Below are 26027 nucleotides of genomic sequence, written 5' to 3'. Positions count from 1 at the left end.
GGCTCAGAACTGAGTCCGCCTTAAGTAGGCTCACCAATCCCAGCGCGAGCGCGAGGACGCTCCAAGATGGCGCCCAAAGTTGCAATTACAGCCCTACCCAAAATGGCACCCACAGTGAACCACCCCCGAGATCCAGGCCCGCCAAAACGGCAGTGAGGGAGCCAATTATGTGCGGAATGAGGAGGGGGCAAGACCCAGCTAAAAACAAGGGAGAAGTGCAGCAAGGTAAATTAAAACAAATAGACAAAAAACGGGATTTTTAAAAAGCAAAGCGCCAGCAGCAGCGCTAGCAACAGCAAGTGCGCAGTAGAGTAAGCATCTGTCAAGGCCGGCTCAGAACTGAGTCCGCCTTAAGTAGGCTCACCAATCCCAGCGCGAGCGCGAGGACGCTCCAAGATGGCGCCCAAAGTTGCAATTACAGCCCTACCCAAAATGGCACCCACAGTGAACCACCCCCGAGATCCAGGCCCGCCAAAACGGCAGTGAGGGAGCCAATTATGTGCGGAATGAGGAGGGGGCAAGACCCAGCTAAAAACAAGGGAGAAGTGCAGCAAGGTAAATTAAAACAAATAGACAAAAAACGGGATTTTTAAAAAGCAAAGCGCCAGCAGCAGCGCTAGCAACAGCAAGTGCGCAGTAGAGTAAGCATCTGTCATACCGGCATTTGTAACATACCGTCATGAAAAACCCATATAGTACGTTACTTTACTAGATTGTGTCTCCGACCAGTATTGATGTTGTGTCTTTTAATATGCATTTGTTCAATAATAATCTTCTCTTGTCGTCTTTATGCACATATTTAATTTAATTGAGGTTTTAATCAATTCTTAATTCTTTTTGTTCTATTGTTCTTTACGCTTAATTTTCATATAATATCATTGATTATGTAATATTGTTATTATTTATATGTATGTAAATATTTTGTCTTTTATGAAGAATATTCGAAATAAAGACGTTAAAAACTGAAACTGAAACTGAAAGTTATTCACTGTTTGGCTAAATGGAAAAGAAATACAACCTTTTGAGTAAAATGATTAATGTAGCACATGAAGTATCCTAGGTAGGCAATGGGCTGAAGCTGTATGAAGGAAATTGTGTTATAGTGAATTTCAGTTATGAGTGCGTAGTTGGTACTTTAGTCAACAAATTCAAAAATCTCTGGTTTGAAAATTGTACGATTGACCAAGTTCCCTTGGGATTTTTCCCCAAATCAAAATACCAGCCTTACATGAACTTTTTAGCTAAGCAAGGGATCCTTAGTTGGGATATTTCCACTCAATATTTAACACAGACTTCTAACACCTTTTCACGTTTTGAGGGGTGAATTGATTTATATTGACCGTTTGAGAATGTTTGTGATCGTACTCCCAGCATTTTATGTTCTAATCTGGATCTTCCATGGGGCTCTCCCCCAACGATTCCAACCTCAGTAGCTGAAATAAGCCATGCTATCCATCATGTTCCATCGACCTTCTAACTAACTTAACCTGATGTTTTGGAATATGACGGGAATATGCTTTAAACTGTCTAACAGAGAATGTATCTCCCTTATTAGCAAATTTTGTACTGTAGGCCTAACAGATACCTGTGCCTTTTATTTGAATGGCGCTATGACCTTTCATTCTGGTGCACTCCCATCTAATGTTTGGAGAAGTAACGGAGGGGTTGCTACTTTAATCTTTACATCTTTCTCAGGGAAAGTCTTGCAGTCAGACTTGAACTCTCCTTATTTTCAGTTTTATTCTTGGTTCAAAATAGTGGTCCTGCACTGTTAGTAATCAACTATTATAACATTTTAATTTCTCCTAACTCTGCTTCCATTGTCAAAATTCTTGAGTTTGCTCTGACCTCATTCCTCAGAAAATTACGGCATTTCTCTGGGTTAGCCTGGGTGGGCGATTTCAACACCCATATAACCTGTCAGCAAAGAGGGTTTGTGGGATGACAAAGAGTAATGGGGATGACCGACTGTATTTTACTCATAATGAGTATGATAGAATGTTACATAACATGGTCTTGAAATTCAACAACACATATTTTGTCCTGCCAGGGAGTATGGGCCAGTTGCACCTAGTTGAACGATCTTTACTCTATGTTTTTTTTATTTTAATGTTTAATGTTTAAGTAAATTGCATAAGTTACCATAATCCATTCACCATTAATGTTTTGTTGTTCTTCCACGAACACAGAACATAGTCTGCTTGCCCACAGAAAGGATGGCCGTCTAATTTGTTAGAGAAGAGTCAATAATGAGTTGCTAAAAACTGATTGTCCAACACGTTATGGTCTATGAAATAGAGGACATTGACCAAGCTGAGGTTTTGACTGCCTTTAAAACGATCTGCAGCGCCTTAAAATAACTGGCATCTACTCAGAATACATCTCAAAATTAAATGAAACAGTTAGGTTGATTTAATCATCCATACTCCTTAGCAAATAGAAACTTAGGGCCTCATTTATGAAAACTGTCGCATCGCGGCGTGAAAACAGTGATACAACAGTTTTCGCTGCGCCCTCCTTGCGACAGGATGGATGTATGGCGCTCCATGTCGCAAGGAGTTACAGATAAGTCAGTATTCCTGACTTATCTGTAGGTGCAAAAGTGGCGCATTACTAGGGTGTGTCTGCAAACAGATGCAACTCCAGCAATGTGTCCTTTCACATGGGGCAAGTCCCATGTGAAAGGGCCTGCGTCAGTCTCATGCCTGCTGTGAGGCAGGCGTAAGATATTGACGCAGAAGCGTCCTAGAAGTTGAGCACTGAAATCTTATAGATTTCAATGGGCGACTTCTACGAAGCTTTTTGCGGGGTAACGCCCACCCTGCATACATTATACCTGGAGCAGGTATATTGTGGCGCAGAGGTTTACAAAGAAGCGCATCCGCCTAGATGCTCCTTTTTTACGCCGCCGGTGCATCACAAAAGTGACACGATGGCAAGGCAAAAGGGTTGCAAGGCCTCATAAGGTCTGCCCTGGCTAGATTTCCTAGGGATTTGAAGGCGGTGTGTAGGGTTTGGCTCAATTACTAAGGGGCTGCGGAGAAGAGAAGACAGGAAATCTAAGCAGAGGCATGTGAATCTCTCTTCAAGACATGCCATACGAGGGACTCCACAGCATTTTTGAAGGTGATTAATACATCAGTTCTAAGGGTCTATGTTGTCCTCACTATTAAATTTAACATCCTCCCTAAAAGCCAAATCCAATATTTCGAGTAAATTTGTCAGTCACGCTGCAGCGGTCAGCACTCAAGCAAGGTTTCTGATAACACCTCAGCCCTTGGTCAACTTTTATGTTTTGATTTAACTGAGGTTCGCTTGGTGCTGAAATCAAGTCCCAGTGGTAAGGCCCCGTACTTTTAGAAAAATAGATTTGTGGTACACTATCTTAACAAATGTTTTTAATTTTGTGGCCATTTGCGGTCTACCAATTTCCTGGTCTGAATCTACTATCGTCCACATTTTTTAAAAGAGAAATAAACCCATTTCTCTTGTTGATTCGCTTGTGAAGGTAATGGGTGGTATCCTCCTTGCCAGGCTGGAACGTTGGGCTGAGAATAATAGTATTCTAACTAATATTCAGTACCGCTTCTGCAAGGGCAAGGGTCCAGTTGAACAAGCACTCAATCGCAACCTATTGAGTGGTAAATATACAATGACCAATCAAGGCATACTCCATCTGGCTTTTATGGACCTAAATAGTGCTGTTGACTGTGTTTAACATTCCAAACTATTGTCCATTTTGAGTAGACAAGGGATTGTCAATTTTCTAAAGCAATTGTATCAGAATGCCTCGGCTAGAGTCAGATTTGGGTTGAGTCAAGAAAGCACCAGCAAGATTGCTGTAGCTACAGGGGTTAGACAAGGTTGTGTGTTGGCCCCACTACTTTTCAACCTTTCAACTAATGACTTAGAACTGTACCTTGTTGAGGTGGGTAAAGATATGCAGAAACTCATGTCTATGACTGCTAATAGTCTGCAAAAACTTCTGGATGCATTTGCTTGCTACAAGGACAATCTGGATCTCATTACTAACTTGAACAAGACTACTATAATGTCCTGTGGTCTTAGACCCTCAAAGCTGTGACTTTTCAATTGGTGGTCTGTTCACTGAAAAGACAAATACAGTTTCTTTACTAGGTGTTCATTTGACTCTCAAGGATCGTGGTTCCAACAAAAAGCCACCAGGAAATCTCCGTTTGATAGCTCTATTGAGACAATTTTCAGATTTTCCAAAACCCTTGGGCAAATGTCTCAGAAAGAAATGTGTTTATTGTACAAATCTAAAAGTGTACTTGTGGCTACCTAAGGAGCTGGTGTTTGAGGCCATTTGAACTGTGGGGACTTGCAGCTCATCTAGAACAATTTTTTAAAATAGTCTTAGCCCTCCCATCGAGTTACTCAAATTTGCCCACAGGGAATTGGGGCTCAATATTGTAGGGAATTTTATGAAATTTGGTAGGAGTATCCCTACTATGGATCCCTTGCTTAGCTAAAAACTGCATGTACGGCTGATGTTTTGGTTTGTCACAGCAGTTCCTATGAAGGTACAGGGCTCAATGCTGGGCCAGTGGAAATCTCTAAATAAGGCAGTCTTCTGTTGATCAGGAGGGCTGGTATAATGTCGTCTGCTCCCCTGACAGTGTAAATATCGCCAAATATTAAATATAGCCCATTTCCTAAGGAGTTTTCCATATTTATGATTGCCTTTTTTCAGCAATATGGTGTTGTTTTATTACAACATAACTTTATTTTGCAGGACTCTGTTTATGCCTTTCATATGAGAACTGTCTGTTTTTCGTGTTCTGCTAGTTCCTGGAGTTTAGTCTGAACACGATGTGAAAGTTCGATAAACAATGCCCCTTGATATTCTGTTCTGCATTCCCTAGCACCTAGACAAAACATGCTAAACACAGCTGCACTGCTGGAAACTCGTGCTTTGATATTACGGGGATGCATGTTGTTCAAACACACACTTGGAGAGAGATCTTTCCTTGGGGGAGAGCTATGCTGTTCCTATGATGTAAAGCTTCCATCTAGGCTTTAAGGTATGGGATCTGCTGACAAAGCCCAGAGATTTTTTTTATATATTTATATAATAAAAATTATTCCAGCCAAGGGGAGGGTGGTTAGGCCTTATAGTCCTTTTTCCACTGTCTGTGTATGATGACATCCCCCTTCATATTCTATGGAATTGTAAGAATGCTAATTGTTCTGAGTTTATGCATTTTGCTGTTGGTAGTGGCTCATATACTGTATTATAGAGCACGATAGTTAAAAAAACAATTGTGAACTATTACAGTGACTCTGCCAATTCTTATTGTGGACAAGTACGAGTGAGTGAGCGTAAGGGTATGTCTTGCTACCGCGATTCCCAAGAGAGTCTGGAGTGTTGTGTTCTGGGTTGTCTAATCATTTGTAGCTTCGTGATTATGTAGGAGAACGAATGAGACACTATAGCTAGTCGATTTTGGGTGCTAAGGTGGTAGGAAGGTACAACCCCTATACACAGAGGTCCTGTTTTCCTGCGCATAGTTCTGTGTACGTGCAGAATCCCCGCAACATGGCGCCGCCAATGGTAAGTCTGGTTCTTATCTGCAAGACTCTTGAGTAGTGCTTGTGCTGGTCCACAATCCCCTCCCTTCTGTTTCCGGAAAAATGTGTGACGGTGTAGCCTCCTATATTGTGCTAATATTTAGGTTTTTCAAGGTTGAATTTTCAAAGGTCTTTTCTCTTTCTTATTTACCCGTTATTGCGCTGCTACGCATAGGTTGTTCTTCTCTAAATGTTGATCATGGCGACAGCTATTGCGCCGCCTAACCGCACACCAGTCACGGCTTATTTGGCTAAATATGAAGTCCCTGATGCTGGTGTTATGCTAATTTTTGTTGTAGAAGAGGATCCTGCATTCCGCTTCGAGGTATTTTATTCTTGGGTCACCTTTCCGGCAATCGATGGAACAGATAATTTGCTTCACGAGTATACTGCCACTGCAACTCGCTTGGAATATAGACCTTATAGAACTCTTGAGGTTCCGCTAACGGCTTGGCAACACGAAATATGGTTTAATGGTGCCCTTCCTCGCCCAATAACCCCGGTACGTTTAGGCCCCTTATCGATAGATGGGGCCACATGGCCCGTTTTGGCTGGGTACACCCACACCCAAATTATCTCAATGCTACAATCGCAGAGCTACGCATATTACATACTTCGTTAATTCGCATACATAGGGCTGTTATTCAGCTCATGTCGTGCAACTTTCAGGTGGGACCACCTGGTGTTGCTGTGCAACCACCTGCACCGGGTGGTGTGACCATCAGTCCATTGATGGTTAATTCAGTGATGGGCAAGCATCCCCAAAATAAGGATGAGCTTCCTTATTGGCTTGCCGAGAAATTTGGGCAACTCAAGGCTGTTTTTCCCAATACCACTCCTCTGGAGAAACAAAGGATTTTGAACATAAGCCTTCCGAAAAACCTGGTTCCCGAATTAGCTTATTGTAACACTTGGTGTAAGGTGTTTGCAGTGGTATATTCAATGTGTTTTGGCACCCCCTCAATGACCGTACTCCCTTCCGTGATTAGATGGGTTTAGGATGAACATGGGGCTGAGGCAGCCCTGGAGTTGGGAATGAGACTGGTGGGGGTGTTCGATATTGTTTCCGATATGATCCTTGTTAATGTTACGGGTGACGCTGTAAGCTTGCACATGGCACAAAGCCTGGAGGCAGTTGCTGACGCGGACAAGCCACGTGAATTGCCAAAGATTATCGATAAAGCATATAAGACCATAGGGCGCAATAGGCTGGGAGTTAAGCCTTATATGCAAACACAAGCTCCAAGTCAAACTCAGAAAAAGGCACCCGTTCTTTCCTAAAAAGAACTAGAAAAATAAAAAACAGGGGCAGCAGCCACAGAAGCAGGGTTCGTGTGCTGGTTCACCAACACCCTAGTCTTCTGAGCGTACTTATGACTTGTGCGACCGCGCGAAGCATAAGACTCCTGATAGATTTCAAGTCCCTGATCAGCGCTCTCCTCATTCTTTACAGGACACATCAGACTCTCAAGCTGGTGGTGGAGAACGCCAGGATCATGGCAAAGGTCCAACCACTCAACAGGGACGAGATCAACCTCGACAGTTTGAGGTCAAAACCAAACAAGAGGATCTGTTTCATTTTAGACCCCAGTATCAGAAGAAAAAAGTTGGCGCTTTAACACCAAAATATGCCTCAGACGGTGAGAACACTTCTTGCTTCGACACCGCAGTGGAGGTTACCATAGTGCAGGAGGCACTGCTTCCTTGTCTGGAGGTGAGAGCAAAAGATACTTTTATTAGAATAGAAACAGCAGATACACAAGTTGCCCACCCCAGCTAGACTCTATGCAATTGTCTTCCAAATTTAAGGTGATATACAGCATACAATCAAGGAGATTTTGGGGGAAAATCTAACCTCCTCATACGACATTTTGTTAGCAGAGGCAGATTGGCCTCCACCATTTGTGCTAGCGGCTTCTAGGGGGGAGGATGTGACACTTCCGAGTTTTTCACAGTACGTCCCTGAGGAGCAAGCAAAAGCTTATGCATCTGATTGGGCTTTGGCCCTAGCCCCTGCGGTGTACCGTAACGGGTGGGCTGGGATAGAGATTAACCGGAACATAAGATACCATTACGGTCTATGCCACAGCCCCAATATCCAATCGGACGAGAAGCTAAAGCTCCCGTCTGTGATATTCTAACACAGTTGGACTATCAAGGAGTGATTGCATCCTGTATATCGCCGATGAATAATCCTCTTTTTAAGGTATCAAAACCCGATGGGTCATATTGCATTGTAGTGAATTATTGAAATTTGAATAGTCATTTTCGTACATTTGCGGTGCAAAACACACTCAGCTCTGAGGTAGCGAACAATCTTCTTTGTAAGAAAAACAAGACTACTCTTGATACTTCCAATGGTTTTTATAGTCACAATTTGGCTCCTGAGAGCAGTGACTTGACTGCATTTACTGCCGTTGTAAACCAGAAAAAATGTACGAGTTTGCCTATGGGGTATAATAATAGCCCAGGGGCTTTCGCTGCACGTGTTGTCTCTTTGTTGGACAGCATTGACTCTGATGCTTTCTTGTACGTTGATGATATTTATTAGGGGTGGGCGGAATTTGCGAAATTAACTTTCGTAAATTATCGCGAAAATGTTTAAAATTATCGCAAACAAGCGGAAATATCGCGAAGATGCGGACGTTTTTTTATGGCATGTTCGTGAGATTTTCTGCATGGTTGCGGGTCGCCAACTTACCCATGTGGTTGCTTGCGGGCACGGCCATCTTGTTTTGAGTTGTCTCGTGGTGCATTATCGCGAGAAGAAAGACGTGATTGCGCGACGCATGACGTCACTGCGGGCGCGAACTGTCGCGAGACAGCGCTAATGGCTAAAAACAATACAACATCTCATGGAGAACGCGACCGGATCAAGAAAACTTGTCGGGGAACGCAGGGATTCAGGTAAGGCGATCGCGCGCGCGCGAGAATGTATTATTTTACAGCGCGAGCTAGAAACAAATTATCGCCAAGCTGCGGAAACCGGAATTTTTGACATTTTTGCGCTCTCCGCGGAACGCGAAAATGTCAAATTATCGCAATTTCCGCAAACGGAACGAAATTTTCGCCCAGGCCTAATATTTATCTGATGGACGATGAACTGATGCCACATCTAGACCGAGTCAACCGCATTATCCTGTCCCTTGCCGACTATGATTACAAATTCAATTTTGCAAAATCACATATCGCACATTTAGCGGTGCTTTTTTGGGCTACGAGCTCAACAATGAAGGTAAGGGGTTAGCCCCCCACTTTCTGGAGAAATGTGCACACTTGCGACCACCTTCTACTCTGAAAAAGCTTCAGTCTTTGCTGGGATTTTTGAATTTCGGGAGGACTTACATTCCCGATTCTGCCAGTTGGCTTTTGGAACATTCCTCAATTCTGCAATCTTTGCAAACTGATTTGCTTACCACTAACTACTTGTTAATGTGTGACAACACCACAAACCTGGTGATACGTATAATAACGGGGTAAGTGGGTTTCACTTACTTAACGTTCAATGAGGGAGACACAATACCTATTGCATACAAATCACATCTATACAATTCGGCCGAAATGCGCTTTTCGAAGTTTGAAAAAGTTTTGACAGCAGTCAAAATGGCGATTCTGAGGAAATGCTCGCTGGCGCAGGGGAAACACATTCTTATGATCACGCCTTTCCCTGCTTTGAAAGCAGTGACTAAGGCAAGTGTGCCAAACTCTAAGGCATTGCATCCCCCTTGGATTCAATGGGCTACTTCTTTGACATCGGCTGATGTTACGTTTATCTTTGATCATGCTCTTCAGACACAGGAGTTTTTACAGTATGAACATGTTCATCCTCCTCTGTTGTCATTGCTTCCTTGAGATGAGTACAATTGTATCATTTATCCCGATGGCTCGGCCCAACAGGCCACTGGTTCCAAACATGCTTATTCAGCGACTTGCGCTATTGTGGCTGGTTAAATTGTCAATGGAGAATTTATGCGTTCCATAGTGCATACACAGGCACTTGGGGACTATACAGAGCAATTGGCGGAGCTGAATGCTCTTGTTCTTGCTCTCGAGTTTGCTGATCCTAATGTGACTACTCTTATTGTATGAATTTCTTACTACTGTGTACAGTCTTTTAATGACAACTTATTCTTTTGGTCACAAAATGACTATCGATATTCTAAAGGCAGTGCAATAATGCATAAAATGCTTTGGGTTTGAGTTGCGGACCTTAAAAAAAGTCTCTGACTCACACAGGTTATCCATACTCTTGGCCATCAGCGTGTGAGAGCACATGCTGTTAGTAATTCTTTTACTGATGAAGCGGCCAAATATGCAGTAGCCACGTGTTCCGTAGCAGCCGTTACAAGGTCCATGACTAAAATAGATAATTAAATTTTGGCAGCTATTGCTGCTACGAAGGATGGAGCAGGGCTTCCATTCGAAGTATTCTTATCTTTTGTCGCCCTAAAGAGTTTGTTATGCTAAAATACCATCTGTTGGGGATTGGCTGATTCCCAACAAGGACCGCAGACTTTCTTGATTATTGCCGCGCACAAAGGCATGGCTTCTGCACATGCCGGGGTGTTTGAGACAGTCTCTATATTACAGTAAATTTACTGGTGGTGTGGTTTATATAAACAGACCTGTAATTATGTATTTTCTTGTGACATTTGTCAACAAATCAAACCGTCTACGGTTTCATGTCCACCACAAACACAGCTATGTATTTCCAATCAGCCCTTTGGCTGTGTACATCTTGATCACTTCAGTCGGTTCTCTTCTGATACTGCATATAAATAAATTTTTGTTGCAGTTGATTCGTGCACTAGATTCCTTTGGGTTTGGCCACAACACAGTGCTGATGCTAGAAATGTCATTAGAGATTTGAGTGTCTTTGTCATGATGTTTGCCTGTGCCACCTTCAACTCTAAGGTGTACAAGGACGTGATGATGTCAATGGGGGTGCTGGTGCAGTTTTCGTCTCCATACTGGCCTGAGGGCAATTCTATAGTGGAGCAAATGAACCATGACTTGAAGCAATCTTTAACAGCTAGGGTTTTAGGTACTGGCAGGGACTGGCTGGCCCATTTGTATGGTGTTTAACGTGCACTCAATAATCTCCCTAGAAGATCTCTGGGTGGGCGGACCCCATACAAAATGTTCTTTGTTATTAAAATGTTTGCGTGCCTTGAAACAAAGTATGTAGAGCACGACAGGAGAATCCAAATTTGGTTCTTTATAAAGCCCTCACTCACCCACCTGGTGGGTGACATGCTTCATCATTGGGCCTCACCAGGAGAGGCCGAGTGCCACCCTGGTGTGCTACAATGCCAGAATTACTGCGGAGCTGGTTATTCATGTGTGGTGAATAGTGAAGAAGTGAATGTTAAAAGTATCATGATTGTGTCCCAAAAAATGTTTTTTAGAGGCCAATCGGACACAGTAAAAGCAAAGGGTGGGACGACAAGCTGAATAAATTGTTCAGCAGAGTCCGCTTAGAAGGTGGTCAACATGTTTCTGCCTATGTGTTGTAATTTTAACGGGCATTCTTCAGGACTATAAGGTGTAAACCCCGGCGGTATGGGCGCGCTAAGGCCCACCCTAACCTGAGGCTCTAAGTGTAAAAAAGATAAAAAGTGTAAAAATATACACGTGTCATCTGGTATTCCTCGCGCGTGAGAGGAACTGAGTTTATTCTGGTTGAACATAACATCCACAGACATACATAAAAAGAAAGAGACAAACATAATCGTTAGCCGTAATTCATTCCGTAAAATCCAGTTGAACATACAGATACTGATGCTCTACGCAGTGCACAAATAAGCAGTAACACTTAACAGTACGTGCTGCTTTTGGAAATAGTGTGCACTAAAGGTGGTAAGCCAAAATCAATTCGGTGAAAGAATCTCACCACATAGTCAATGAATCTATATGCTAATCGTGAGTTGTATTGATAAGCATGAACTGGTGTGAGAAAAATGCTATGCGTAAAACTTTTATACATAGCGCAATTGGGCAAAGGATATTTATAAAGAAAAAGAAGAGAAATCCCACTTAAGATGCAGCCACTAACTACATCATGGGTCTCGGAAGGGGGGTGGTAGCAACAATGGCACACCCTAAAGAGTTAAAAGGAAAGAGAACGAAAAATTGAAATAGATCGGTTATTAAGGAAAGACCAGAATACCGCGTTACTTATCTTATCTGACAAAGATGGTGGACTCACGCTTGCAATGCATAACACCCGCTTGGTGCCTGCAAATACCCTCTTGTACCGGACCCCGATGACGAAGTAGTGGGGAAACGGCATGTATATAAAGCAGATTTACCAGAGTCACGTCCCGAGTGGCGTGGTCACGTGTGCTCTAAAAGCGTCATACACCATCTCCCAATCCAGAGTCAGGAGACTCTGGAGGCCAGAGTTTGGACGAATCATAGGTTGAATGACAAAGAGTTTTGTAGTCATGGAGATATTGCGCTGGATGTACGCGCTGAGCAATAAGCTTGTGTGAGCATCAGAATAAAAAAACTTTATTAGGCCATAGCGGTCAACAAACAAGCAGAAACAGGATCGTTCTGCTAAATGTATCCAAATTGGCACTAAAAGAAACAAGGTTGTGAGGGGACTCACACTAGGGTGAAATTAAAAAATAATAAAAAATGGGATCAAAACAGAGTGTGAGACAAGAAAAGTATATCAAGGGCTGAGCCCAGGTCAATAAATCAGTCACCACTCGCACGTAATGCAAGGATAGGGGGGCCTTATAAATCAATTGGTTAAAGGGCCAAGGCCAGTATTCAACTTTGGAAATGGGAGGATACCCTGTCCAGTGAAATGGTCATCCTTCTTAATTGGCACAGGAGGAATGACTTTTTTACAATGGTTAAATACCTTGGATCTTAACTTGAAGTTTACTTACACCTGTAGCTCACAATCAGTGGTGTTCCTGGACGTTGTGATCTCGAAGTCAAATGGGTGTCTAACAACCAAAACTCACCACAAACCCACTGCTAGGAACAACCTTCTTGAATTCGCAAGTTTCCACCCAAGACCTTTACGAGAAAACCTACCCTATGGCCAATATCTCAGGGTAAGGAGAAACTGTAGTAATTTGGAAGACTTCCGTAAGCAGTCCACTGATCTCACCACCAAGTTAAAACATAGGGGTTACCCAGACAAAATCCTAAACAAAGGTTATAAAAGAGCGCGTAACCAGCCAAGAGAGGCGCTCCTTGAAGATAACCCCAAAGAAAATAAAGACCTACCTTTGACTCGCGTAACAACTTTCAGTAGTGCTTCAAATTCAGTGAAAAAAGCAATCAATAAACATTGGGGTATCCTTACTAGCAACAATCGTATTTGGGAAAAACCCCTTTTCTCATTCAAAAAAGGACGTAGCCTGAAAGACACTCTAGTCCATACACGTCCTAGAGAAAATCTCACCAAAAATCCAACTATCACTGAGGCATGGGGATTACCTAAAATCATGGGCCACTTTCCTTGCACCAACTGCAGTGTCTGTCACCTGACTAAGCACACTAAAGTGCTAAATTTGGAACCAGGAAAGATGTGGAGACAGCGAGCCCACACCAACTATAGCCCCACCAATGTGGTTTATCTGATAACGTGCCCATGTGATTTACGTTATGTGGGCATGACGATTCGTAAAGTGAAATTATGAGTTGGTGAACATCGTAGCAATATCCGTTGTGGTAGAATTATCACCAAACTTAGTGAACATTTTATACAACAGAATCACACTGCCAATGATCTCAGATGGACAGTCATCGAACATGTGCACACACAACGCAACACTCAAGAAATCCTTTTTGAAAAAGAACAAAGGTGGGTGTACCGGCTGGACACTCATAAGAAAGGGTTAAATGATAACATCCCCTGGTCTTCAGTGTTGAAACGCTAGTCATTTGCACATCTCTGAGCTTTAACACTATTTGACCATATTGTCCACAGCTCTGTTTCTTTAGCATTCCTCCTGTGCCAATTAAGAAGGATGACCATTTCACTGGACAGGGTATCCTCCCATTTGCAAAGTTGAATACTGGCCTTGGCCCTTTAACCAATTGATTTATAAGGCCCCCCTATCCTCGCATTACGTGCGAGTAGTGACTGATTTATTGACCTGGGCTACAGCCCTTGATATACTTTTCTTGTCTCACACTCTGTTTTGATCCAATTTTTTATTATTTTTTTTGTATTTTTTAATTTCACCATAGTGTGAGGGCCCTCACAACCTTGTCTCTTTCAGTGCCAATTGCGGATACATTTAGCAGAATGAACCTGTTTCTGCTTTTTTGCTGACCGCTATGGCCTAATAAAGTTTTTTTATTCTTAAGCTCACACAAGCTTAATCTTAGCACGTACATCCAGCGCAATATCTCCATGACTACAAAACTCGTCATTCAACCTATGATTCGTCCAAACTCTGGCCTCCAGAGTCTCCTGACTCTGTATTGGGAGATGGCGTAATACGCTTTTAGCGCACACGTGACCACGCCACTCGGGACGTGACTCAGCCCCCTGGCAAGCCTCCGGTAAATCTGCTTTATACAAATGCCTGTTTCCCCACTACTTGGTCATCGGGGTCAGGTACAAGAGGGTATTTGCAGGCACCAAGCGGGTGTTATGCACTGCAGGCATGAGTCCACCATCTTCATCAGATAAGATAAGTAACGCGGTGTTCTGGTCTTTCCTTAATAACTGATCACTTTCCATTTTTCATTCTCTTTCCTTTTAACTCTTTAGGGTCAGCCGCGGTCGGTACTAGGAGTAACTGCAGGGCGGTGACGTGGGGAGGGGGAGGGGCAGGGTGGGGGGTAGTAAACTATGGATTACAGAGGTTTACAGGTAAGTTAACATATACATTTATAAAACGAATTTCGTTGCGTGCATTGCATTCCCAAATGCGATGCAGTGCACGCAACGAAATTCATTTTATTAATTTATATGTTAACTTACCTGTAAACCTCCGTAATCCATAGTTTACTACTACTACCGACCGCGGCTGTTTAGGGTGTGCCATTGTTGCTACCACCCCCCTCCTGATACCCATGATGTAGTTAGTGGCTTCATCTTAAGTGAGATTTCGATTCTTTTTCTTTATAAACATCCTATGCCCAATTGCGCTATGTATAAAAGCTTTACGCTTAGCGTTTTGCTCACACCAGTTCATGCTTATCGATACAACTCACGATGGGCATATAGATTCATTGAAACTGTTGTGAGATTCTTTCACCGAATTGATTTTGGCTTACCACCTTTAGTGCACACTATTTCCAAAAGCAGCGCGTACTGCTAAGTGTTACTGCTTATTTGTGAACTGCGTAGAGCATCAGTATCTGTATGTTCAACTGGATTTTACGGAATGAATTACGGCTAACGATTATGTTTGTCTCTTTTTTTTTATGTATGTCTCTGTATGTTATGTTCAACCAGAATAAACTCAGTTCCTCCCACGCGCGAGGAATACCAGATGACACGTGTATATTTTTACACTTTTTATCTTTTTTACACTTAGAGCCTCAGGTTAGGGTGGGCCTTAGCGCGCCCATACCGCCGGGGTTTACACCTTATGGTCCTGAAGAATGCCTGTTAAAATTACAACACATAGGCAGAAACATGTTGACCACCTTCTAAGCGGACTCTGCTGAACAATTTATTCAGCTTGTCGTCCCACACTTTGCTTTTACTGTGTCCGATTGGCCTCTAATAAAACATTTTTTTGGACACAATCGTGATACTTTTAACGTTCACTTCTCCACTATTCACCACACATGAATAACCAGCTCCGCAGTAATTCTGGCGTTGTAGCACACCAGGGTGACACACGGCCTCTCCTGGTGGGGCCCAATGATGAAGCATGTCACCAACCAGGTTGGTGAGTGAGGGCTTTATAAGAACCAAATTTGGATTCTCCTGTCGTGCTCTACATACTTTGTTTCAAGGCACACTCTTTCGTTGTTATGACTTGATTTACCTTGGGGGACTAAGAGTGTTTCCTGATCTATTTCGCTCCCTCTCCTGTTGTTTTCAACATTAAAATGTTTGCGCCAGACCTTGATGGTCTAGACGTTGTGGCGGCTACCGCAACCTTTGACGTAGATAATCATTCAACTATGTTGCAGGATCTACAAAGGACCTGTAACAGCTATGCAACTGAACATTTACCCTCTACCAATGATGCAGCACTGATGATGCCTGTTGCTGGCTGGCTTCCTGAGATTGGAGATCTAGTACGAGAAAAGCTGGAGAACAAAACAGAATTTGGTCCCTCTTATCATGCACCAGTTCCAGTACTTGGATTGAAGGGTACTTGTACAGTCATTTTACCACCTTTACCTGTTCATAAAGACAACCGATACATCTCAGTGGACAATATCAAGTTACACCCTCTGGTCGATTCTGAATAGTGTAACACCTGCAGTTTCTTGAAACGCTATCTCTTTGAATCCGGTAACCTCAACCTCTACGACTAATGCCCGTACCGGTGAGGGGGAGATGGAAACTACTATTGACCTTTCACCTGTTCTGGCTCCATCCTCTTCCACTGCAGATGTCAAGTATACATACCCCACAGATGAGTCCCAAAGGGAAGTGCCGAACAATCTTCGACAACATCACGCTGCTTCATCCCACCCACCTCTAATACCCATGGGTGCAAGCGGTTATTTTGGGGACCATGCCAGCTTCTCTTATGACTCATCCTCCTCGTCTTCCAGTTTGGTGCTTCCACCGACAAATTTATGTGTTTTCGTCTCTTGGTTCAAAAAGACTTACCTAGTCCCCCCCGTGGACCTACATTTGGTTGGTGCTTATCCTGATTTTCCTCTTCATGTCAATTGGCTTTGTGACAGTATTCTTCTTACTCATCAATGGTCATTATTTGCCAAAACTCTCTGCTGTGAACTTAGTCAAAGGAATTCTGGCTCCTCACATATCGTCCCATATCATGAAACGTGATCTGACTCTTGCGAACATTTCAGCTTTCCCGGTTGCAGATGGCATCGTTTGGGATAAAGTAGCTTTCCAAATTCACGGCACGACGGAGGTGCTCAAGATACCATACATGTTTTGCATCTTATTAGGAGATGTGGTGACACGGGACGTACATTTTGATGATTGGGATGTGCAAGCAGTACATTCATTGTTTTCTGATTTAAAGTATTATGCTGCTTTTAATGCTGATGATTTATATTTAAATTCTGCCAATTATGCTGATTTATTCTGTTATTAGCACTATGGGCATCATTTCTTGCATAAAACTAACACATTAAGACCTGTTTTTAATTACACTCAATGGGAACATTGTCCTACTCCCGTACAGGGGAGTTCTAAAACCTTTAGAGATTAGTTCACATATTTCACAGATTATGACACGTCTAATACGGAATCCTATTTCTTTAAATTCCACTTATCATCTCAATCCAAATTTATCTTGACCCACACTAAATTAATCTATTCCAATTCTTTTAGAACTAAATTGGCGGCACAGGGCTATGTTCACTGGAAAGATACCATTGATTTAAAATGAATCTGGGGTACGAAGTCTTGGCAGGTTCGGGGAACTGAAGCTTTGAATCGTGCCTGCCTAATCCTGACTCAAATTTTATTTTTAAATGATACAGTGTACCAAACCACTTGCTTTGGCTTGGCAACTGTAAAACATTTTAATATCCCATCCATTCCATCATTAGCAGGATATGACACTTGGCGGGCTCCAACTAATTATACTATCGATGCATTGCAGGCTTTTTTTCGAAATGATACTTTCAATGTCTCTGAAATTGATTCATCAGGGTGGTTGGTGTGGCAAACAAATTCAAATACATGCCAACTACGTTTTTATAATGTAACACCCGGTTTCACACAGAATAGACCGGATCCTTGTTATCCACATTCACATTTGGTTACCACATACTCGGTGGGTAAATTATGCCAACAATGGTTGGAACATTCCACCTTGTCATCAGTGAAACAACACCTGTCACTCTTGTCGAGTGACATCAATTTGGCTGATCTTGTCTTAGGACCTTGGATTACTAGATCTAAGAGATGTATCTATGCAGCTTAAAATGAAGTTTGGAAACTTTCGCAGATCGAGGCAGCGCTTTTTTTGTGCCAAATTGATCAAGCCAATTTAGAAAAAGTCCATGCCGTGGTCGACAATAGCATCAATACACTTTCTTCACGCATTTATACATTGGATAATATTGTTTCTTCTGTTATAGATATTTTTAATACTGATGTATCTGTGTTATATCATGGTCAAAATCAATTACGATCAGTTATGCAGTTTGCATGGACGTTACAGGCTCTTAAAATGGGAAAAGTCCCATGGGATTATTTGAATGCTTCTGCTTAGTTTTTACCATATAATCTGACTAATAAACAGAAATTTATGTCCGTGAAAGATGCTACATACACACTGTTGCAATTGGAGCCCTTGCCATTCTCTGTGGCGGAAACGGATTTGGCTGTTTGGTTAATTCATGGGATTATTTCTCTCCCATTCTCGCTATATCAATTGAAATCATGCATGGAAAATTTACGATTGGGTGCTTCGTACCCCTGGGTAGTGTATTTCTCCATGAATTATATTCCCTACCTTTAACTTATAGGTGTCAAAGAGAGGATAAAGAAATTTTTCTAACTGGGGAAGACTGAAATTCTACAGTAGGACATTCCCTAATTTGTAAGCACGTTAAATTCCATGGAGCTTGTGATGTATCGTCACCTAATCTTGCTTGTTTTTTAAAAGGAACTCCAGTCCCTGCAATAATTCCCACTTTTACCTTGTTTACTAACGGCAGTTATCTTATTTTGAACAACCAAGACTGCTGTGGTTTATAGGCGGGAATTCGGTATTTAGTAACAGTTTCACAATGTGTTACTTGTTGTAGCAAAATGCTTTTTCTGCCCCGCATGGGAATGTAGATAGTTCCATTTGGCCTTCCATTCCGACTTTGAAAACAGATTTCAACAAATTAAGCAGGCTCAAAACGCTATTGTTCCAACAAGAGGCGGCTCTCACTTCGGCTCGAGAGACCTTCGAGTTGCAGGCGGCTAAAACATCTAGTGAGATTCAGTCACTTCTGAACACTAACCTCCCACTTCACTTTGGGGAGCTTATACATCAAATATTTAATGCGTCGGACACTAAAGGCCTTGCAAATTTTTTTAAACATGTGGGATCTGGCCTTGTGACTTCTTTTCAGATGATATTTGGAGCAATACCGGCTTTTATTCATTCTATTTTTTCCAGCATCTTCGGAGGATTCCCTTTATTACTAGCATTAGCTGGTGGAATCCAGGTTCTTCTGTTCCTGCTGCACAATGGCTGCTCATCTTGTGGTAATGCAGACCAGGCCAATTGCAACTGTACCATGATCAAATGCAACAAGTTTTTGGAAGCTTGCCATTAGCGACACTTAGCGTGAGTTATGGATTAACTTTTCGCTTTGCCTACTTCACTTGCGTGCAACCTGTTTTCTACTGTCACCGGTGCCCCTTCTATTGCGGTATGGATTTATGCCTCTCCAATACATCATGCCCTGTCCCGGATTTTAACCAGTTAATGGGTCCCTTTGAGGCCCATGACCATGCTTGTTCTGGGAATAGCTGTATGGCGCGTGCTGCTGCACTTGGCAGTCTTGGCTGAATGGGACATCTGTGCGGCTGCGCAGAACCTCTTGCAACGGCGTTTCATTGAATATCACGCAAGTTGCCCGGTTATGCTCTTGGAAGCATCAGATTACGAGGAGCATGTCTGTTCCTTCGACCTACTTGAGTGGATGGCATCCCTTTTTTCGACTAACGATAGGGATGACCTTTTGGAAGGAATTGCATTCTTAAGTTCACGTACTTTGATGGATTTACCACCTCCTTCATAATAACATTTTCCCAGAGACGACACTCTTGCAATAGACACAATACATATATGTTTTTATATTTATTTTTCCAATTTGGTTTTTTCAAAGGCCTTTGAACTCTGCTTGGGTTTTGAACTCTGTTTTGGTCCTCTGTCTATATACTATGACCGTACCAAGGGAAGGGTGTTATATGGCCATTAGGGTCATTGTCGACATTACTAAGTTAGCATGAGCTTTGCTGCCATGATGCTGCCTTTGCGCACGTTACTACATGACTTTATTTTGCAAGACTCTGTCTATGCCTTTCACATGGGAACTGTCTGCTTTTCGCGTTCTGCCAGTTCCTAGAGTTTAGTCTGAACATGATGTGAAAGTTCGATAAACAATGCCCCTTGTTATTCTGTTCTGGTCAGTCCCTAGCACCTAGACAAAACATGTTAAACACAGCTGCACTGCTGGAAACTCGTGCTTTGATATTACAGGGATGCATGTTGTTCAAACACACACTTGGAAAGAGATGTTTCCTTGGAGAAGAGCTATGCTGTTCCTTAGGCTTTAAGGTATGGGGTCTGCTGACAAAGCCCAGAGATCTTCTTTTATATAAAAAAACCTCTTCCAGACAAGGGGAGGGTAGTTAGGCATTATGGTCCTTTTTCCACTATCTGTGTATGATGACATCCCCCTTCATATTCTATGGAATTGTGAGAATGCTAATTGTTCTGAGTTTATGCATTTTATTGCTGGTGGTGGCTCGTATACTGCATTATAGAGCACAATAGTTAAAATACACATTTTGAACTATCAGAGCCAATTCTTATTGTGGACAAGTATGAGTGAGTGAGTGGAAGGGTATGTCTTGCTACTGCGATTCCTGAGAGAGTCAGGAGTGTTATGTTCTGGGTTGTCTAATCATTTGTAGCTTTGTGATTATGTAGGAGAACGAATGAGACACTAGAGCTAGTCGGTTTTGGGATTTTGGGTACTGAGGTGGTAGGAAGGTACAACCACTATACACCGAGGTCCTATTTTCCAGAGCATAGTTATGTGTATGTGCAGAATCCCTGCAACAGTGTAACATGTGCTTACATTCTTTAGATAATATTTCTTTTTAAAATTGCAAGAAGTTGAGTAAATGAATAACATATGTTTGTCAATTTCATATATTTGCATATGGTATGGACCAATGAAGTTTCATCCCAGTTAGTCTTCCAGGGGTGTGTTAAACCCATACAAATGTGGTGCACACCCACTCCCATGCACCTGTATCTGTATATGGAATTCAGAAACATTTCTAAATGCACTTCTCATATTTCGCTTTCAACCAGGTCACATCGTAGATGTCCTGGTGTAAGTGCCACAAAGTTTGGGAACATGCTCAAGTTGCCCCGGTTAGAGCATGGAGAAATAACAAATCTGAGAACATAGTAAAATAATAAATATTTCTAATGCCAGTTTAACAAGCATTTGCAATACAATAGGTCTCGCATTTACGCAAGTTTGAGCTATTGGCATTGTAAATAACAATGCCTTTTATTTTTGTTTTTAAAACATAAATAAAAGGCATTGTCATTGTCATTTACAATGCCAATAGCTTAAACTTGCGTAAATGCGAGACCTATTTCATTGCAAATGCTTGTTTTGTCAGGTGTGAAGGTGTGGATTCACATCCAGTAGCACAAGGTCTGGTGTTACCGTATTTCTAGACCCAGACATTTCAGGTCCAGAAACACCTAACTACTGCTAGTTACCCTAAACGCGGCATCCCCCTCAGAGATATCACTTTGGAGAACTGACGAATTGGACAATCCCACATGACACCAAAAATGATGCAAAGACACTAATCAGCATGCGCACATGGATACCTAGCTTTCACAAAACTTCTCATACTGAGATAAAATAGCTGGACAGGAAGCGTTGGATCAATGGAAGGAGAAAATTGACGCTGCGGACAAATTCTGGCTCATTTAACACAAGGTGCAGGCAACAGAAACAGGAAAGAGGACATACGACTAAGCCAGAGTTATGGGGCAATTCAAAGATTTTGGTGCAGGGAAGCAATCACTTGAGGAAGCCCCAAGGGGCTGCTTCATGCCAATGCCCGGGGGATCTTTATGACAGGACCAGGGCCGGACTGGCCGTAGCGGGCATCGGGCAATCCTCCGGTGCACCGCATGGGTGGGGGCCGGTTTTGGGCCCCTGGGGGCCGTTTTTGTTACAGGGCCGTTTTTGCAGGGCCGGTTTTGGTTCCCAGTCCGGCCCTGGGCAGGACGCCGGGATGGAAGCGATGGCGGCCTGCTAGTCTTAAGGGCAGTTGTAAACCTGAGCAGCTGGGGCTTGCCTGGCAATGCTTCACCCGTGTGCAGGATTTCAAATTGGTCCAGAGTTGAGGTGAACTGACTCAGAAGGTTTAAGCACCCTTGAAGGATATGTCTGGAGTTTAGTGGATAATCAGGCGGGCAGGCAGCTTAGTTCCAACCATCGCTATCTGCCTTTGGATCACTGGCAAGATAACACATTACTTGTGCCTAAGTTTAAATAAAATTGCAGCAATGTTTCCCCAACAACAAGGTGCTATCTCAGTTTGTGCTCTTGTGTTCCTTTGTATGGGGTTGGGTACACATCTGGCTGAGACTACAAGTGTAGCTATGGGATATCGGCTCTATGGTGGCAGAGCAGAAGACTACACTGGCAGATGTCTGCCTTCGATACATCAACCATTCAGAGGAGAGGAGAGGGAATCTGTTATATTATTTACAGATTCTTGCTGTTCTCTCTTAAGTCATGTATAAACATATTAAATCTCACACAACATAAGTTACTTGGACTGCTCAGCTTCTTTTACGTTTGCAAAGTGAACATCCTAGCTATAGGGTTCTCTAGTACTCTGGCGCCTACCAGAGTAAACATCTATATATTCTTCCCTGCTCTTATATATCATGACACCCGTGAAATATCTCGACATTTGGCCGTCCCCATAGTTGACAGTGAAAGCCCCCCTGACAGCCCTCTTCCCCTCTGACACAAACTAGTCTGAGTCACTGGAACGCATGTGTTTTTGATCACATTTCCCATTAGATATTTGCTTAAAAGGTCTCACACGATATCTCATGGTTCATTAGTAGTTTTAAGACAAAACCTCCAATCACAGCCCTGTGCTGCCCACACAGACAGGCGCTGAATTTTATCTCCGACCTCTTCCCAAGAGGCCAGCATGGCACTTTTCGAAATGTATCCCGAATAACGACATGTGCAGAGTAGAAGGAGGAGGGGAAATGGACGAAACGAGAAATAGAGGAAATAGAATGAACAAATGAAAAAAAAGAAAGAGCAAAGAAGAAAGAAAAAAAGCAAGGCAGAAAGAGAGCAGTTAAGAGAGTAATAAAGAAACGTTGAATGAATAAAGCTCTGGCTGAGGAGAGCGAGAGAGGCAGAAGGGGGAAAGCCGGGCCGAGATAAGGAGTCATTTGGAAAAAGTACAGTCAGCGTATGAACTCTTTGGCAATTGCTCGGTCTCGGCGGACACATCATCAGCTCCTGCGCAGGGGACGCCAGCGCGGAGGAGGAGGAGGAAGAACGTGGGTTTGTGATCGGCTTGAGCTACGCACTTGTTGAGTTCTCGCTCAGTCTGGGAGAAGGCGTGAGAGGGGGGCAGGGTGTCTAAATGGAACCAAAAAGACCAATATGAGCACCCTCACCCACCTGCAACACTCACCACAGCTGGCAGTGAGATAATTGAGTGAAACTCTGGAGTGGATTCCAGTTTGTGACGCAGAACACAGCTGGACATAACGCCAGAACACACAGTTACCTGTCAGACTGCTTGGTGTACAGCACGCCAGGTCTGGTGCTGAGCACCAGCAGTTCTAAAAAGCAGGTGCAGAGACGGGTCCCTATCGAGCGCTGCATTTTTACCCTCATCCACAAAGTGAAAAAAAACATTAACTCTGCAGCAACACTACCATGGCACTGCCTTTGATGTAACATCAAAGACACTGAGGAACTTCGATTTCTGATCGCGATCGAATCGACCCGCCATTTTGTGCTCCACCGCCATTTTGTGTTGCCATCACTCAGGCAGCACGGCGAACAAAGTCTATTCTGCTTTTTCTGCAGCCTGGTGTCGAAATACGCTTTCTGCCTCTGTTTGCAAAGCTGATGTTAGGGATGGCCGAGTACACTAATCCCTGTCTGGCTTTTCTAATCCCCGTCTCAACTATCTGTTGGTTCACACTATTCTTTTCTGACTTTATCTTATCATCTGGCCTTCACTGTCTTCTGCTAGCATTCTCTCGTTTCACAACTGTCCTCCAACACACACAAACGTATCTCGCCACCTGCAAGTTAGTTACGAATCCGTTAATGAATTAGCTTGAGGGAGGGGTGACAAACATGGTTGGAGGAGAGGTCTCTTCGAGTCATCTGACACTTTTGTTTTCCAATCTCTCCTATTGGTTCTGTCCTGTTTTCCAACTTTCCTTATTGGCTCTTTCTTGTATGTTCTGGGAGTGTGTTTGGTTAATGTATAATTTATCTATATGACATATAAGTTTGTGCGCCACAGAGTGAAGTGGCAGTCTCCTGAGAACCTACCTTGTGTACTTCTGGGATAACTGTACTAGCTGCAGCTAATAAATCTGATCTTCTAAAGCCGGCAGAGTGTCCCGTGTGTCTGTGTAGCTGAGCAGGAGAATCCAGGAGACTAGGGCGTACCCTGCGCCGCCAGGCCCAAAAGGTTCTGGTTCTTCATCTGGCGCCCAACGTGGGGCGGCTTCAGTGGTACCGGTTCTGCCTGAAGGTCGTGAGGAACCCCGCAAGAAAATTCCGGAGGGTTCGCGAGCCACATTAAGCGACCCCTGTATGTCGTAAGTGGTCCGAAGATCTTTTTCAGCGCGGTTACTCCTTCCTGACGGCTACAGACGACCGCTGCCCTGACTGCCACCCTGCCTTGGCCCTTCCTTTGGTGATGTATGGTAAGGCGAGACGATAGACGGGCCTCTGTTGGTGGGAGAAGACGTCCTTAGTTAAGTATTTTCGTGGGTCGCGCCCACAATTTTTGGTCTTTTTGTTTTCTTGATATTTGTAGTCCTTAGATTCGACTATTGCAATAGCCGAAGCCAAGGGTAAGTGCATTTGTGCTGCGTAAACTGAGTTTTACCCCCTTGAAGTTTGTGAACAGTCCGGTGATATCACGAGATGCCTGGTCTGACTAAGTTTGGAAGAATTTGTTGCTTTGGTTGTAATAGGGATTCCCGACATGAGGACTCTTGTCCAATTCCTTCGGTTGGAACTCCCACATATGAGCTCTATTCAAAACATGGTATTGGCCCCATTGCCTTTAGCGAGGCATGGACCCGATACACGAAGAAAGATGGTGTTCTAAAATGGCCAGAAAATGGTAGTTTTGATCCTGATGTGCTAGACAATTTAAAAGTAGTTTTATTCAAAAGAAAAGCCCAGCCGGCAATGTTTGACTCTTTCCGCCTTTGGCGTAAGGAAGCCAAACAGAAAGAAATTAAACAAGCAAAACAAGATAGAAAAGCACAGGGTATGACAATTATACAGGCTGCCCAACAGTTTAAAGACGATGAAATTGATAATGCGACTGAAATCGCAGAAAGACAGCATCGTATGGCGATAGATAAATGCTGTCCGGTGTTGCCTGTTTCCCTTTCTGATAATAAGAAAGATACAGAAGAAGATCCCCTAATGTCCCATTTATTAAGGTTGCCTCTGCCCTATGCACAAAGTGCTAATGCACCTCAGCCGTTACAGCCTGTTCAGCTGCCAGCGGTACCTCCGCCTGTTCCGGCTCTCCTGCATTTGCCTCCTCCAGTATTACCGCCTCTGCCGGTTTTACCGTTAACTTCAACTTCTTTGCCCTCATCTCCTGATCTTAGATTTCTTTTGCCTTCTGCTCCTCCTGCAGTTATCGATTCTCCTTCTGCCAGTCCTCCTAATACTTTGTCTCCAATTCTTATGTCTAATTCTCCGTCTGTGCGTAAGCGTCTCACAGACACTGTCACTGGTATTCTATCTCCTTTCTTTGAAGCTTTAAATGTGTCTCCGGCTTTTGCTCGAAGACAGTCTCGTAGTCAGTTCCCAGATTTTGAAGAACGAGAAAGGTTGGATTCTCTTGCACGAAAATGGATCAAAAAGGGTCCTCAATACAGTGTGCCCGATATTATGCCTACCTTTTTAGAATGGAATGCGCCTACGCAAAGATATGTTTTTAATACAATGTGCGATACACTCATTAAAGAATGGGAAGATGTAAGTTTGAGTCCGATCCCACAAGATCTATTAGAGGTTCAGACCGATTTTGATAAAGGACTTATTGTGGGTTCTAAGGTTGAGAAAGCTGTAAGGACACTTATTTCTTATAGATCCTTATTGTCCTCTCAGGCTTTCCTTGATTCTGATCCGTCGGTTAAACTGACATTGAAAAATTATCCTATGAGAGAGGTTCCTCCAGTATGGAAGGAAGAGGTTGCGGGAGTAGGTGGTAATGCACCTATCCCTGCTCATTTCCAACGTATATGGGTACATGTCCCTTGGAAGAGATCTGA

This window comes from Triturus cristatus, chromosome 3_1, assembly GCF_964204655.1.
Source record: "Triturus cristatus chromosome 3_1, aTriCri1.1, whole genome shotgun sequence".
Taxonomy (NCBI): domain Eukaryota; kingdom Metazoa; phylum Chordata; class Amphibia; order Caudata; family Salamandridae; genus Triturus; species Triturus cristatus.
Note: the sequence above shows the minus strand (reverse complement) of the source record.